At 33.1% G+C, this 12983-nt stretch overlaps 1 pseudogene; it reads right to left on the reverse strand.

Moving 5' to 3' along the window:
* Positions 1–1723: 1723 nt before the first annotated feature.
* LOC139506655 (intraflagellar transport protein 74 homolog) lies at positions 1724–7922 on the reverse strand (annotated as a pseudogene).
* Positions 7923–12983: the final 5061 nt, after the last annotated feature.

Below are 12983 nucleotides of genomic sequence, written 5' to 3' on the forward strand. Positions count from 1 at the left end.
TTTTTATAAAGTTTTGTTAACAACAATGAAATGCCTATGGTATCCAGGAACAGACTTGATAATTATCAAAATTGAACATTGACCAATGAACCATGGAATGAGGTCAAGGTCAGATAACCCTGCCAAACAGACACATGTCACCATGCAACCACTCTATACACCAAATATAGTTGACCTATAGCTTATAGTATCTGACAAATAGACCTTATAAAAAAAATATCATTGACCAATAAACAATAAAAACGAGGTCACAGTCAATGAAACCTACTAGTTCGACATGAACACATTAATTTGGTACATCAAATATAGTTGACCTATTGCTTATAGTATCTGAGATATGTACTTAACATGTTAACTTAACCTTAATCACTGTTCCATGAAATGAAGTTAAAGTCAGGTGAACACAGTATGACAGACAATTAGGACCTTCACGGAACCCATATACCAAATATAGTTATCCTATTACTTGTGTTAACAGAAAAAGAGAAATTGACAGGACAAAAAAACTTTTCAAGCTGTCACTGAACTATGAAAATGGAACAATGGACACATGCCAGACCATATAAACATAAGGCATCTGTATACAATGTATGAAGCATTACACATGCCAGACCATATAGACACATAAGGCATCTGTATACAATGTATCAAGCATTCAGGTCTTCTTCCTTCTGAAACATAAAGTATCACATAAAGTTGAAATTACCAATGAATGGTTTCAAGTTTTAGATGAAACTCCGCTATTACAGAAATGTACTTGTTGCAATCATTCCATACACCAAATATTGTTGACCTGTTGCTTAGTGTATTCTAGAAAATGCTCTCACCACAAAAACTTAATATTTACCAATGAACCATGAAAGTGAGGTCATAATCAAAAGAACCTGAAAAACAGGTGTTTTCCCGTTTGAATGTTTTACACTAGTAATTTTGGGGCCCTTTATAGCTGGTTGTTCGGTGTGAGCCAAGGCTCTGTGTTGGAGGACGTACATTGACCTATAATGGTTTACTTTTTTAAATTTGTTATTTGGATGGAGAGTTGTCTAATTGCACTCTTCCTATATCTATTAACACTAACAATCACTAAATTCACAGAATATGGTTAACCCCTTGCTCATGTTTATGAACCTTACAATGAAAACTTAACATTCACCAATTAACCATGTAATGAGACCAAAGTTGGATGAACCCTGCCACACTAGCATTTGAAACTCACAATTATCCATACAACTAATAGAGTTGACCGATTGCTCATAGATTCATAGATATGGATTTTACTCCAGAAAACATAACATTGATCAAGGAGCTATAAACAGTAAAATCTGCCCAGATTGACATAAAGCTATTGCAAGGCTCTCATATCTACAAGCACTAAAAATTCTACCACTTACTACTCTGTTTTTCTTTAGACTTTACTGTTGCGATTCAGATTTTGTGAGTAAAGTGCTTGTTATAAAACCTGTGTTTTTGTATTGATAAAGATAATGTGTAACTTCTAGATATCAATTTTAAGACACCATACAATGAAACATTGCTGGTCTTTTTCACAATTGACCCCGGATTTCATTTCATTTTTATTTGTAATCCTTTGATCTTATTGATGAAGTTTTAATAATCAAACTTAGGATCGACTTTGACCCATGTATATCTCCAGAACCTGAACAAACTTATATTATGATACTACTTATGTGAACAATAGTATTTAATATTTCAAAAACACATATTTAGTTTATGATTTTACTAGCTTTCAATAGATTTTAATTGTCTAATGACAAGAGCCATTGTAACTGACTGAAAATTACAATTTTGAATAATTTTTAGTAAGAAAGCAAGTCATAAATTATCAATTAGTTTTTGCACTTTTTCTAATAATAAATTAAGTAACATGTACAGCAATGTATTTTTTTTATACATTGATCACATGCTAGGCTTTCCTGCCATTTGACTTTGTAATTGTTGGTTGAAATCCTGAATAGCATTGAACACACGTCTGTTTATTGGTCGGAAATCACATTCCATTGTTTTAGCAGCAATGAATTCTTTCATGACGAAATTATTTTGTTCGTGATGTTGCCATTTCCTCTCTAAATTACCAAGCTGCATGTATGTTTCATTATCATCTAGCGACGTTTTCATACCTTCATATTTAGAGGTCAACTGCTGCATGACTTTTTAAAGTTTTCTTTGCGTCTTTGAAGTGAAATTCTGTCCTCTTGAGTCTCTTCCTCTTCTTCTCTGATAGATCCCTTAACTTGTCCAAATCTGAATAAGTTTCTAAATCTTTTTCCATTGTTGAATTCTTTTCTCTTAATCATAACTAATTCTGTTGTAATTTTATCTTCAAGCTGTTCCACTTTCTGTAAGTCCACTTGTAACTTGTCACTTTCTGCAGCAAGCCCAGAGTTGTAGTTTCTGATTTTTTCATTTCTCCTGCCTTAAAAGCTAAATCTTCTTTCATGGTACTGAGCTCTGCTGGGGATGGTAGTGCTGAAAATCGACCCATATTTCTACTCATATGTTCCAGTATTGCTATAGTGTCTGCTCCAGTTGTGTCACCCTTTGATGTTCCTGATGTTAGATTCTTCAAATGAATTAAGGAACTCATCTATTGTTTCCTCCCTTTTCTTTAATTCTTTGTACTTTTGATTTCTCTCCCCTTGATTTTCCTCTATATCAATATCTAATTGTCTGATTTCCTCTTGAACCTGTTCTATTTTTTCTTTCAGATCATTTGTCTGTCTTTCCAAGCTTGCTATTTCCTGGTTATCTTCTTTCACCTGTTTTAGTAACTTTTCTCTCTCTTCTGCTGGTGATGATTGATTCTTTGTTTCTTGGACTAAAGCATCTCTCTTCATTTCAAGGTCATTTAATTGTTCATAAAGACGAACAGCTTCTTGTTTAACTTGGGAAAATGATAGTTCTTCATTTGAGTTTTTCAATCTTTGAATTAAGAACAATCTAGTTCTTGTTGACCTCTTTCTAACTGTTTCAACATATGCTCATTAACATCTTTCATTTCAAAATATTTTTTTCTCATTTTCGGATTCATGTCATTAACAATATTATCCGCCATTCTTTTTTCTTGGTCCAATTCCTGCTCTATTTGTCTGATCTGATCTTCTTTTTGCTTTTTTATTTCAAACAGCTCTTCGATTTTTTTTTGCCTCCCTTTCATTTGAATTTTTCAGATCTTGTAAGTCCATTTCTACGTCCTGAATGTCTTCGTCTGTGGTCAGTTTATCTACCAGTGTGTTATAGTCACCAAGCTCTCCCTGTAAATCTCTTATTTCTGATGCTAATACTTCTGCCCTCTTCTCATAGGTCAGAAAAGCTGAATTTTCTTCTGAATTATTCTCTATCTCTTTATTCAACCTTGTATTTTCACCATTCAATTCATTTATTTTACTCCTAACTAATCCTAGAAAGTAAGTTCTATCCTTGACAGTTCGACCTTGACCTTGACTCCAGTTTTCATTCCTCTAACCCCTGTTGTGTCATTGGCCTGTCTTCCACCTTTAACTGAGACTGTAAGGCCCCTCCTCCAGCTACTGATCCCCCTTTGGTTCCTGGTCTAGCTGTACCAGGATTCATTGCTGTTGTCAAGCGGGTAGCAGTACCTCCTTGGATGGCAGTTCCAATAGGTCTAGCACCTGAAATGATTAAATGAAAAATTACATTGTGTACTTATATCTGATAAAGATCTAGTTGTAAACTGAACATGATTGAAATTATTAGGTTAATATTCATGATTGTGTGCTTATACTTTTGAGTATATTAACTTTAAACAATTTCTTTTTAAACTTGTCCTTCATTATAAAAGAATGCCAGGGGTTAAAAATCCACTAGCCCGACGCCCGGGACTAGATCATTTACGCCTCGGCAATTAAAATGTGTTATCCAATATGCCCCGACGGACTAGTAACAAAAAATTCTTGACGTTTCCAAAATAGAAAGTGAAAAATCCCTTCATCACTATTCTATGTTAGCCAATTCGATTCAATTAAATCATCTGGGATTCCAAGAATTTGAACTGGTTTGTACAGGTCCTGTTGTACATATTTTAAAAATAGAACAAATAACTCTGGCATTTCTGGGTGGCCTGATATCATATGGTTGATCGCAATTCTCGTACTTTAGAATCGATTTCTCATACCATGGCTTGGGTATTGTATATTGCTTATCGTGACGAGATTTCCAATTAACAGTATTTGGGGGCATGATGTATTGATTGGTATTGACCTGTCTTGTTGCACAGCTCTTGAGCACGAAACCATGCAACAAAATATTTCTTAATATTTTAGTACGGGAACCCCAGGAACTTCGTCAGTTTCAAAACGAAAAACGGTAGATGAAAGGAGTAACGAGCTGAAATTCATCCCCCAAAAATGCTAAATACGACATGGCAAAGCGCGGAAAAAAATTAATAGTGTCCAGGACAGAAGGGCTGCCAAGTCTTTAGCGCGAGACGCACACATGTTAATGCTTATTTGGCGGCATTTTCCTTTGAACTATTGTTTTTTCTCTTTGATCTTTACAATTGGCAAAAAATCACGAATTCACTTCCTGAAAAGTTGGCAGAACTGGGACACAATGATTCCCCTGGCAAGGTTTGCTGTTGCTGATGAAAAAACAGAAAATGCTCCTGTGAATATTGCCGTTAGTTGCCCCAAACACGCAAAAAAAAAAAAGTCTGCTTTGAATATGGGAACAACTAAGTTAGGTTAGCACCAAAAGAATAAATAACAAATCAACAAAATTATTAAATACAGTGTATAATGTCTCCTTCAAAAGAAAGGACACCACTTTGTATTTTGCAGCAACTCTGATTTTAAGGCATGCTAGGGCTAGCAGGTCAGTTTTGATGGACTAGCAGTTCTTCCGACAGGGCTAGTAAAATCCTGCTGCCAATAAGTCCTGGGCTAGTTAGCTTTTACAAAAAATTTAACCCCTGATGCCTCTGCTGCCATATTTTCCATCCAAACAGAACCAAACAAGTGAAATGCCTAGCACTGCCAACTGATAGTGTGATGCTAACCAAATCACATTCATTGAGACAAAACATTTTTATTTAAAGATTTGAAACAGTATGCTAGGAGGGACACAATGTACTATGATTGCCAATGTTTTACATGTTTGTAATTGGGATACATGTTTTGCCAATATATGACTTAAGGGGGTTCGCGGGTCTAAATCATTTATATAGGATTTCTCTATATTTTTCTATAAATGAACTTTATCTTATAGTTAATAGAAAATTAAAATAAAAAGTGGGGTCACCGTTCATTTGCGCTCACAATCTGCCTTCGAAGAAGCATACATTTTTTGTAAAGGTGGTTGAAGTAATAGGAGAAATATAGGTAATATCGAAATAAAAAAAGAAATTTATTACAGAAATCGCTCAAATTTTACAATAATTTAGTTTAAGTACAGCTTATATGGAAATTATATTAAAAAATATATGTCACCGATGAGTTAAAAAAGATATTTCAATTTTAAAGCCAAAAAAGGGCATTTTTCACCAAGGGAGATAATTTGGAACTATTACAATGATGTACACATTTTAAATTGTCATCTGGGGCCAACACGAATTGATTGTTTTTGAATGATTTTTGTACCATATGATAAAGTAACAACTACAAAAGGTAATAAATAAAATTTGTAGTGAAAAACAAATGTTTAATTTTTTCTAAAATTTTTATACCCTCGAGCCCTCCTTAAGCAAGGACTGTACCAAATGTATATGCTTCATAAAATGTTGATTATTGAGAAACCAAAATTGTATCCTAGACTTTCTCAAAGAGCCCCAATCATTTGCCAATACTGTAAATCAACTTATTTTCATGGATACTTTATTTCATATTTAACCTCTCTAGTCACTTTGTGGTTATCTATAAATTTGGCAATTTTCTAATTTTTTTTGGTGTAGTTTAATAAGGAAATATCCAAGTTTTACATATTTACAATGATTTTTATTCGCTCTATTTTTGTATTCGCCTCATTTTTTCACTTGCCAAAGTCATGAAAATAAATGTTCTCGAAAATAAGTTGGTTTCTTACAGTACATATTGCCACCGAAAAAAAGTAGTTAGAATCATTGTAGAGCATGTCAACCTATTCAGTGGAGATCATATTAAAACAGGTGGTCTTGTTGTTCCAGAGATGATTTCAAATACTGCTAAATATCAGCATAGAAGCATACACGTTATTGCTATTTGTCCGCCATTACTGGATATCAAATAGGTTCCCGATAAATTTTGACGTCATAAAACAAAATATCTAATACCACAATGGAAAAGTGATTGTTGTATGCATCAAAAGACAAAACAGTGACAATAAGAATAGACGACGTAGATGTGAAGTTGGAACCTGATAGTGGAGCTGATGTAAATGTAATGGATGAAAATCAATTTGTAAAATTTCAGAGCAAACATACGGCAATCCAGTATTAGAAAAGAGTAAAATCAAGTTGAGCACACTGCAAAATTCATTACCAATCAAGGGAGAATTTAAAACTATCATAAGAAACAAAACATGTGGCACAGAGACAAAATTTATTGTTGTAAAGGAAAAAAATCAATTCTCCACCCTTGCTAAGCAAATCACTCTGATTGAGCTAGGGATGATACAGATTAGAACTGATGGTTCTTTTGTAAAGACAAACCAGTTAAGAATACCAGACAGTGGACCGCCTTTCAACTCTGAGAAACTTGCTATTGATAAGGGATTTAAACACCACCAAGTCACACCAGGACGCCAAATAGCAAATAAAGAAGTTTAACTTATTTAGGAAACCCATCAACAAAACAGAGCAAATAAGTTAAAAAAGAAAAACACTAAACAGCTAAACAGGAGATCCATAGAAGATATATCACTCAAACTTATATGAAAGAGACAGACAATGCAAGGAGAAAATCAAAGGGTATGCTGAAAACAGAAACAAGAATGAAGGAAGAAAATGGGCCCCCGCAAGACATGCGCGGGAGGGGCAGTGGACATTCAAAATTATGGCCCCTCCCCCCCCCAAGACAGGCGCGGGAGGGGGCGGACAAAGAGAACTTGGAAAACAGAGACAACAGTCAGGAAACCAGGACTGAAACATAAAGCGAAGAACCAGGAGACCGATACAATTTAGTGAACATTTAAGAGACTATTATAATTTATACAAATTGAGAAAGTGAACATCTATTTTTTAGTTATTACAAAAACATTAGTGAACAATACAGAGACTGTGATAATTAAATCAATGTAACAAACTTTATTTTACACATTTTAATTTACATTTATAAAGTCATTTTCTAATTCAAAGTAAGGAGGAATGTAATATCTGTGATTTATTCCGGGAACGTCAAGCACAAACCTTCGGGACATTTACTTGTTACGTAACGTCGCTACCAATTGTATATTTTGTAGCCATTATTAAATTACTATTTGAACATCAAGTCTTACTCCGATCTTTCACCGACAAGATGATTCTGAAGAAGCGGATTATAGTGACGGGGAAATTATATTTTTACCTGTAATATGTGGCGAAAAGTCCATTATTGATGGCAGACATGGATATAACTTATAAATTCTACTCTATTGTGCTAATAGGTATGTTTTAACGATTGACTGTAAATTAAAAGTAGTTAGTGTGATTTTTAACTACATTAGATCCACAACATAACAATAATGATAATACATGTACGAAAACCTTCATACCATCCCCCATTTTTGAAAGAGTAAAGATCCCGAAATAAAAGAAATTGTTGAGTGAGAAAAAGAAGCATGGTTGTCGCATGTGTTTGGTTGGTTATTTAAGCACCTGTTCTAGGTCTACTGCCACCGGCACTGGGTAATCTTCCAGCCATTTCTCTTTAATAATAAACTTTTATGGTTATAGTTTACTGTTGACAGGAAGCAGGTTGTAGGAATGTTGTCACTTGATTTGGACTTTCAGCATATCCGGCAAAAGTGGAGGACCTAAAATGAGGAAGTCGAAAAATAAAAGCGAAACTTTACAATGTTCAAGTTATTTCTCTTAAACAGATCAACATGACTTGATAATGGAAACTGATTTTGATAGCTCATTTAAATAAACTATAACTTCAATTAAAATTGATATTGATTATGAAATGCAATTTACTAACAGAAGTTCGGAATAAATAAATAAATAAATAAATAATAAATAAATAAGTTTTATTTAGAGTCGGCAAGGTATACAAAACAGAGACAAATTAAGCTCTAATAAGCATTAACCGACATACAAAGACATTTATAACAATACAACACATCATACACATGCAATAAATTACACAGCACAAAATGAAGCACTAAAAGCATGATGATAAAAAGCAGAATATAAGTATAAGCTAGATATTAAAGCTAAAAGCATATATAAGTGTAAACTAGGCATAAAAGCTGGTATAATGCATGATAGCTTAAAATATTATAAAAAAAGGGGTATGATCTAAATGGTAAATAACTTTTTAGCATAATATATTAACTAAAATCTGCAAAAACAGTGCACTTACAGTCATTTCATTCCATGACTTTAAATATTTTGACTGACTGACTAAAATTAGCATTTTTTTTACTATCATCAGGTAGATCATTCCATAAAACAGTAGCTGTGTATTTAAAAGAGTTCTTGATGTTCGGACCCTAGGTATATCTACAATATCAAAATATCTAAAATAATATTTACAATCTTTCAATACAACTAAATCATTGTAAATATGGTGGTGACAATGAATCTATATAAAAGTTTGATACATTCAATAATCATGTTACACATACGTCTTATTTTCAGTGATGAAACCTTTGCTCGTAAAAGTAGCTCATCATATGAACTAGTATAGTCTTCATATATAAATCGTAAAGCCCTTTCCTGATTTTTTTTTCTAATTTAGTGTTGTTATTTTTGTTGCAAAAATGCCATGGCAAAGGACAAAAATTAAAATTAGATAAAATAAATATGTGGAAAATGGTTAATTTATTTAATTTAGTAAGGTATCAGCGGCCTGGGCTAGACTGTTTTAGTGTGCTTGGTCACCGATGTAAGGGACGACATCAAAAGTTCAATGTAGGATAAAAAAAAACCTTAATTCACATAGTTTTTTCGCTGACCCCCACCCCCCCCTTCCCCCATTTTTTTAACTTAATTGGGAAAAATCGATTTCCCTATATGGATATATGTAAAATCGATTTTGGATTAACAAAACTTGCAGAAATGTTGGCCCCCCACCCCCAAAATATTTGATTTAAGTTTTAGTTTTTTTATCCTATATCGATCTTTTGATGTCGTCCCTAATAGACTGTGTGAAAAAAAGGTCGACCATCCTGACGCATTGAAATTTCTGAATTCGACTCCAAGGATTTGTCGACTCAAACTAGTCTTTGTTTTCATGAATTTTGACATCTTGGTTTGATGTGACTGGGATTAAATAAATTGTATATATAATATTATATCTTCAAATCAACTGATCTCCATAAATTCTTTTTAAAAACAGAAACAGTAGCTAAAAAGTAAAATCACAAAAATACTGAACTCCGAGGAAAATTCAAAACAGAAAGTCCCTTATCAAATAGCCGCAAAAGCTCAAACAAATCAAAACGAATGTATAAGAACTGTCATATTCCTGACTTGGTACAGCCATTTCCTTAAGTAGAAAATTGTGGATTAAACCAGGTTTTATAGATAGCATAAAACTATCTTAAAGTAAGCGGCGTTCTGAACATTAGTACCGACGCCATGTAAAGACTTCAAGTACAACACAGGGCTCAAATCTGAGACCCTAATTACTCAGTATCTACATTGCATTTATGTTCTATAAAAATCTGTAATCTAATTGAGGAGACTTTCTTATATTAATATTAATCAAGTTCCATATAAATGGAGTTTATTTCCTGATATCACTCATTGGTTAAATTACACGAACTTAGAAAAAAATCTTCCAAGTAGATGAAACTGTATGTAGCAATTCACATAATTGCGTATGATGTTACATTTATTCAAATATCAATAAAATATTTTCAATATATTCAACATTACAGCAACAGCAACGGCTAGAAACAAAGCTTTATTTTGTATAACAAATTTGGTATTTCCTGAAGAACGTATCGTAATTTTGCATTAAAATTCACTGCTAGACCATAACAAATTGTAAATGTGAGAATTTATAGTAGCAAATTACTTCATAGAGAGTTGGCAGATATAGAAGAACACCTTTTCAACAGATAATTATCTACTTTACAGTTAAATGGAACTGACGACGAATCAAATTTGCTCAGTGAGGATTTGGGAATCTATAAGAAATATCTTCTATTGCAATTCAAGTGATATCGTTAGATTTTTTATCAATTTGCCTAAATACGTTTTTTTTTTGCTTCATTTTAAAAGTATTGATATTGATACCGGAAATAATTGCCCCGGGAATTCGAATGAAACAAACATTAAGTAAAGGTAAAGCATATGTTATCAATTAGAATTGTCAGGTGTTATGGTATCTGATTGTAGATGTCTTGTCTAGTAGTTTTTTTTTATAACAAGACATTCCAGCAACAGATAGCTTATCTGTGTGTATCTTATCATCTAGAACAATGTTTCTATGTATGTCTTTTTTTATTGTTCTGTTTTGTTTCGTATAATATATATATATATATGTTCCTGTCCCATATAAAATTAATCAAAAAGTCCACAAAACTCATGACCATTACGAGTCAAACGTTATAAAAAAAACCAGAACGAGTAAAAAATAACAATAATAGTCCTGGTTTGGTACAGACATGTTCTGAAGAAAATAATGCTTACATTTTTTTTTCTGTAAAGGAAGTTAAACCTCCCACTTCTATGACAGTTTAATCTTGTTTTATAGGTCGCTAAACCTCACACTTGTAATGTACGTATGACAGTTGTTCCGTGTCTCAAAATCTGTTATGATTGGGTGAGCAATCAAACAAAGTCGATTTATTTTTGCCTTAGTCTCTTAAGATTCGTATATGCTTCAAAATAAAATTAAATATACAGTTTTACTTAAAGTCAATACCACAGGTGCTTGAGGCAGGGACCTCTTTTCCTGTTTTTGTTTTTCGTATTTAATATTTTCATAAAAAAATAATGCAGTACAATGCTGTATGATATTTTACCATACATGTTGTTTATTTGGTCATCTTTACTTTGAATAAGACTGTAATGAAAGATCATAGAACAAAAAGCTACTTTTTTTATGATTGACGCCGGCTCTTTAGCGAATTTCATATACATGCACAATCAAGTTGTCCCTTTATTTTATGTGGGGTTACTCAGCAACGCATATCAATACGCGTTCTCAAAATATTAAATGGTTTTCTTGCGCGCAAAAACAAACAAACTATGTTCAGAAAATTATAAAGTTATGAAAGCGTTTGAGTTTCATAAATTGCCCGTCATTTCCCAAACTTTGGTCTATGAAATGGTTATAAAAAAATAGTGCGGAAGAAGAAAATTTTAAAGTGAGTGATTTACCTCCACCATTTTTAAACAACATGGAGGATAGTGTTTTGGAAATCACGTAAAGTTATGTGTTTTTATCTACCTCCAGGTAACCACCATTCACATTGCATTTTAAATGAAAGCCAGTGTTGCCTTGTCTCAGATTTAACCCGGCAAGTCTTCACTCATATAAGTAGAGTATGCTTTTGCAAACGTAACGTTTATGAAAGAGGTGATTGTTTTGACACCTCCACTCTATATATGTCATATATAGTTCAATATTCAATTACAGATAACTGCAGTTTATGTCACATTCTTTGAGGTCGGAAACAGACCGCGATAATTTGTTTCTTTTTACTAATGAGAGTCCTCTTGGTGTGTCAATGATAATTCAGCAGATCGACGTTAGTGCAAAAAGGTTGACCAAATGGCAATCATTCATTGACATTGAATCAGTTGGGCAGAATTTTTAAGTTACAAGTGAGTTGTTTACCAGAGTGAAATTGTACATACAAGACTTGAATATTTACAAGAGAGACAATCAAGTGTGACTGTCAACAGCAACACACATAGAATGTAGAATTTTTATTAAAATCACTGACACTGTACATTAATGTCAATACACCTTATCGCTATTTGTCCACCATTGCTGCACATCACACAGGTCCCTGTAAAATTTTGACGTCATAATACAAAAATATTTGACGCCACAATGGAAAAGCAATTGTTGTATGACGTCAATAGTTCAAGCGATACATATTCTCTGTCAGCCACGAATAGCAATAAGCGAATAGCCTTTTAGCTACATTTGTATATGTCCACCATTACTGGACATCACACAAGTTCCCCGTAAAATTTTGACATCATAATACAAAATATCTGACGCCACAATCGTAAAGTGATTGGTCCTCCTATAAAGCTTCATGTAGCTACTTGTATTTTATTTTACATCAACACATAACAATAATACCAAATTACTTTGTAATTTATACCGATTAATGATTATCTTAAATTAAATGGATTATTCTAATCATTGCTAATGCAACAACGTTTGTAACTTTCATTTTGATTGGATAACGTCACTTTCTTACATGGCATCAACGTTGTTTTTCTGTCAGTTTCATTAGAATGGAGATAACAATATTGTATTTTAAGGTCCAACGACATCAATTTGGGATTTGATGGTCGCAAATACCCATTTACTGTCTCCGCTTACGCGTCGCCAGTAAACTTAATTTGCGACCATCAAATCCCCAATTGATGCCGTCGGAGCTTAAAATACAATACAGTTATCTCCTAAATGATAAATCATCTATTAAAAAAAAATTCTTTAAAAAAATTCTAGATTTTTAAGCTACCCTGCTAATTAAGTCACAGTATGCGAGACTTACATGTACATGAGTACAGGTACAACTATCTGGCAGAGGTGTCGTAAACTATTTGTATAAAGCTTTAAATTTCAAAAGGCAAAAGATCTGGATGCTTCATACATGTCATATCTTGTATGCAGATACCTTTTATATGAATTAAA

Source organism: Mytilus edulis, unplaced genomic scaffold (genome assembly GCF_963676685.1).
Source record: "Mytilus edulis unplaced genomic scaffold, xbMytEdul2.2 SCAFFOLD_926, whole genome shotgun sequence".
NCBI classification, from domain to species: Eukaryota; Metazoa; Mollusca; class Bivalvia; order Mytilida; family Mytilidae; genus Mytilus; species Mytilus edulis.